This window comes from Cervus canadensis, chromosome 6 (assembly GCF_019320065.1).
Source record: "Cervus canadensis isolate Bull #8, Minnesota chromosome 6, ASM1932006v1, whole genome shotgun sequence".
NCBI classification, from domain to species: domain Eukaryota; kingdom Metazoa; phylum Chordata; class Mammalia; order Artiodactyla; family Cervidae; genus Cervus; species Cervus canadensis.
The window spans coordinates 81,526,979-81,532,054 of NC_057391.1; the positions used below are offsets into that span (position 1 = coordinate 81,526,979).

At 45.8% G+C, this 5,076-nt stretch overlaps 1 pseudogene; it reads left to right on the forward strand.

The window, feature by feature from the left end:
• The first annotated feature begins 1,157 nt into the window (after window positions 1–1,157).
• Window positions 1,158–3,121, forward strand: LOC122444321 (annotated as a pseudogene).
• Window positions 3,122–5,076: the final 1,955 nt, after the last annotated feature.

A 5,076-nucleotide genomic window follows, 5' to 3' on the forward strand; every position in this document is an offset into this window, starting at 1 on the left:
CATATTACATGCATACAGAAAGTCAGTGCCATTTAAATGTATGTAAAGAATCATTTTAGAATGAGTACTCTGTACCTCCGTCCAAATCAATAAACTGCCAGTATATCTGAAGCCTGCTGTGTGCCCTTCTCCCACACAGAGTCTCTTCCATGACTGCTTAGCCAGCCTTCTGCTTTTTCCTTTTAACTGTCGACTTGACTTGTGTGGTGGTAGCATGCAAACTGTGAATCCTGGAGCTGCTGCCTTGTCCAGAGCATTGCTACCAAGGGCTGCCTTGAGGGGTTGTCCACCCAGGTGGACTTCTCTCTGTTGCAGGACCCAAGACTCAGAACCATCCGTGGGACAAGCAGTTCTTCTAAGAAGGGCTCCCCGGCCAGTGAGCACGGACCATTCCTTGAGCCTATGGGTGGATCAGGGTTGGAAGGGTATGGGCTATTTTTAGACCTACAGTCAGCTGCATTTCTGTAATGAGATTTGTGATAAATAGAGAAACCTTCTGCTCTGATCAGTCCTGGTACTGGGAGGGATTGGGGGCAGGAGGAGAAGGGGACAACAGAGGATGAAATGGCTGGATGGCATCACCAACTCGATGGGCATGAGTTTGAGTAAACTCCAGGAGTTGGTGATGGACAGGGAGGCCTGGCGTGCTGCGATTCATGGGGTCGCAAAGAGTCGGACACGACTGAGCGACTGAACTGACTGAACTGAAGCCCAGAGTGCTCCTGCCCTCCTCTGAGGCCTAGCAGAGGAAGATCCCAGCTTTCTGCAGATCAAATACACCATAATGAGGAGGACAGTGCAAGACCCAGGCAAACCTGGCTGCCTTTAGTCTCTTGTTCATTTCTCATGAAGTCAAATCTTCCTCATCTCTATCCCCACCTTCCAAATTCTAAGCACACAACTGGACAGCCAGAACCCTCTCTTGTTTTCTTCGCAAAGAAGAAACAGGTTCTTGAGAAAGCAGAACCAGACAACATGGAAGACACAGCTGCATGAGCATGAAGAGAGCCTGGGGCCCAAGGACAAGGCCCTGGAGCAGACGGCTGCCATCCAGACACAGCCCTGAGCACCTCCACACTGGCCGGACCCTCACACACACTGTGCAGAGGCGAGAACCCATTCACTACTTCAGCGAGTGTTTATTGAACACTTACTCCATGCCGGACACTTGGGAAGGAAAAATGAATGAGCCAGGCAATGTCCCTGTAGTCAAGAAACAGACTGTCAACAAGCCCACACCAGGAAGAACACTCCAGGCAGTGATGAGAACTCTAGATAACCAGGTACTGTGATTCGGAAGGGGAGGGAGTGCACAACATAGATCACTGGGAAAAGCCTCTCTGAGGAGGTGGGATCTGAGTTGAATCACAGAGCTCGTATGTCTGAATATGTGAGGCAGTATTTAGGGCAGATGGAGCAGCACTTAGTCTTGTGGGAGGACTAAGCTCACTAACTGCAGATGGGGACGTTCGGAAGTGAAAGGCAGGAGATGGGAAGGGAGCAGGGGCTTGTGAAGGGCATCCTCAATCAGCTAAGGCTCTTTAGGTGAAAGGAACAAAATCTTCCTTAAACTAGTGTCAGGGAATGTTTAACAGTAGGATTCCTGCGTGCTATTTCCTATCTATCATGAGCCTTCAGTTCCTTATCAGTCCCTTCAGGGGAAAGAGGAGAGGCAAGCAGCTCCCAGGACTGAGATCATAGAGATGGGATGCTTGCATAGGATTTCCTTCATTAGCTTTTCCATTTGGTGAAAGGGATTATTTACAACCCTCTTTTGATATGGATTGCCTTTTGTTTCCATGGTAACTTGTCAAGTCAGGTCTTTTGATCTTTATCTGAAGAAGCTACCTTGTAATATGGTATATATACTCATACAGAATTCAATAAAGCACCCTTGCTCAACCAGAGACTTGGGTCCCCGTGTCCTTCTCTCTCTCTCTCTCTCTCTCTCTCTCTCTCTCTCTCTCTCTTTCTTTCTGGCTGATTCCCTGGAGCGCAGAGGCCTGCTGCATAACCCAGGGAATATTAGTCTCTTCCCTTCTTTCACTTTCTTATCGTCGACTCCGGAACACCAGATTCCGGTCCATTAAAGGACCCCAACGAACTAGCTGAAGCAATAAAGATAACATTGGCTCAGAAAACTGAAAAGAGGATTATAAGCCTCAGAAATGTTTTCATCAGGATTCAGTTCCATTTCTCTGGCGTTCTTTTGACTCTGCCCTCCTGTGTTGGCTTCATCCACAGGCTAGCTTCCTTTATGGTACCGAAAGTGGTTGTAGCAATTCCAGGCCTCATGTCCCCACCTAGAAAAATAGCTCCGTGGTACAAATTATCTTTCCCTTACCAGCCATTGTTGGGGGCAGTAAGAAAAGCGGTGATCTTACAGAGTTAATGTTTGAGTGGAGGTCTGCAGGGAGCCCATCTAAGAAAGGAATGAATGAAAGCACAAGAAGATATGGATCTTCTAGGTGTGCCTCAAGGAAATGTGATTCCTGATAAATAAAGGCAAGATCCCAAAGGATCGACAGAAATGATACAGAGTATTTGGCAGATACTCTGGCTATGAGGTTTCTCGAACAGCCCAGGCTTGTCTCCCTTCCCAGGTGATTTAAAGTGGAATCCTAAGCCAGGAGTTGTGGTGGGGCGACCTGAAGCTCTGTGTGTGCTGCTGACCTGAGGCAAAGAGGCGGAGGGGGTATGGAAGTGAAGGATGCCAAAGAAAGTGGAAAGAATAAACACAGTTCTGGGCAACAGAATTTGAATACTATCACATATGCAACATTAAAATACATATTGAAAACACACTGTCACATATGAAACATTAAAATACATGTCAAAAACACCACGCAGGCACCAGAGTCCTGAGATTGTGAGAGAATTTCTCACAGCAATGAAAAGCCACTAGTTGACCAGAGCTGAAAAGCTTCAGCTGCTGAATTACAGGCTTGTGACTGCTGTTGAGATCCAGCTGATGGTGGAGTAGAGTGAGGAACGACTGACAGAGGAGCAGAGCGAAGCTCTGCTCCGCACCGTCACAAGCATCCTCCCCGCGGGGCCAAAGGCACAGCAGCTGCAGAATACCAGCGATGACGTGGCGATGGACAAGGAGGACCCTGCGTAGCAGAGCACAGCTGTCTCCTGAAGTTGAAGGCCCAGCAGCCATTTCCTAGACGTTCAGAGGATTGTTTATTTGATTTTTACCTTCTATCCCAGCAGGCCTGATTTCCCGGTTGGCTGGCTAAACCACAAAAATAAGCTCAAAAGAAATCCTTGTGCCTCTGGGAGAATAAACATGGTGGACTGGCTGAGATTGTCAGGGCAGAGAGCTGAAGAGAGGAGTGAGTCAAAAAGGACAATGACTATGGACCTCTCAGTGGTAAAAATACTTCTTTGGTGGCCGTTGCCATGGTTGTGGGAAGGTCTCTGTACACAGCTGGTAAAAATACTTGCCTTGGCTTTGATGGGCTGTATCCTAATTAATTTCATCTGCTTCCCTCGGAGCTTCCCAAGCAGGGATGCAGAGCACTGCTGGAATGAGAGCTGACTTAGGCGAACCCTGTCAGATGGCTGACAACTCGTGAAGCAGCAGAGTTGCTCTAAGTTAAAATGAGCCGCTGAGCTTGGCTCACCTTAGAGGAATCTTTTCCTTAAGAACAATAGACATAAGGAAAGATTGGCCTAGGAACTTGGTGGTCCAGTGGCTTAAGACTAAACATTCCCAATGTATGGGACCCAGGTTCCATCCCTGGTCAGGGAACTAGATCCCACATGTGTCTACTGAGGAAAAAAAAAAAAAAAAGTTCCTGCATGCTACAATGAAGATCGAAGATACCATGTCCAAATAAATATTTTGAAAATAACTGAATAAAAGAACGGCCTGGACAACTCTTCATCAGGTCTAAAGGCCCCTCTCCTCTACTGGCATGGGCTTTGTTCAGTGGTTTCACTGGTTAGTCTTCAATGTTAGGACACCAGCTCACTGCAGTTGAAAAGAGGCACTCCAGACCGAATGAGTGTGTCACCCGCCTTTCTCAATACCAGTTTTCTGCCTTGTGACAGGCCCAGCCTGTTGAAGTCAGGTAAGCTTCATTTGCACAGGGGCAAATGGTTTGCATCTTTTAAAAAGGGCAGTTCTCTGGCGGTCCAGTGGTTAAGATTCAGTGCTTCCATTGCAGCGGGTGTGGGTTCCATCTGTAGTAAGGACTAAGATCCCACGTGCTGCAAGCTGTGGCACTCCCCCCGCAATAAAACCCTAAATAAAGAGGGCACAATTACGTAGCTTTTTTTGTGGATTGAGTATGAAGAACTAGAGGCTGATTTGTTGACTGTTGCATTAGTTTTTCAATTTAAAATATTAGAATAATTACCATGCAAGGAACTTCTTAATATTCAGGCTTTGGAGAGTTTAGTGGCCCAGACGTATGGTTGCCTTAGATCCTAGGAGTACTGTTAAAAATTAATTCCCTGTATTCACTCTGCTCTCTATTTGGAGAAGAAAGTGCCCATAGACATTCTTCAAATTGGTACTCACTTTGTTGTAAGATCACATATTTTCAACACTTCTGTTAATTGGATTACTTCCCACCTCTTACAATTCCCAGGTTATTTCAGCTCCCCACCCACCCCCCCAATAGGCATAATCTTAACCTTATCATCTAAGGATCAGTTGAGATCTGCTTACAGGCAACATTGAAATTAACAGAACATTTATTTTTCAATCTATCTTGAGTATCAGGAATTTTACCAGGAGCTGCTGGTTTGTCAAGGCATACAAGTGTTAAGTCATTGTTTCATTTTGACCTTGAGTGCATTTGGTACTTTTTCTTCGTGGATTTAGTGTTTAATTAGTTAATAAATGGTTTCCAGGTGACTACCAACTTACACTATTTTTAAAAATCTTAGAAGAGTTTATTTTACCATGGGTAGTAAGAAATAAAATGAAATCTGACTTAAAAACTGAAAAAAAAAAAAACCAGTGGAATCCTAATGTTGTTTCTCTGCCTAAGGATTGCTGACAGATAGGGTGCCAGGGTGTCCCAGATGCAGTGCAGCTCACTAGACAAGAAATGTCCAGGA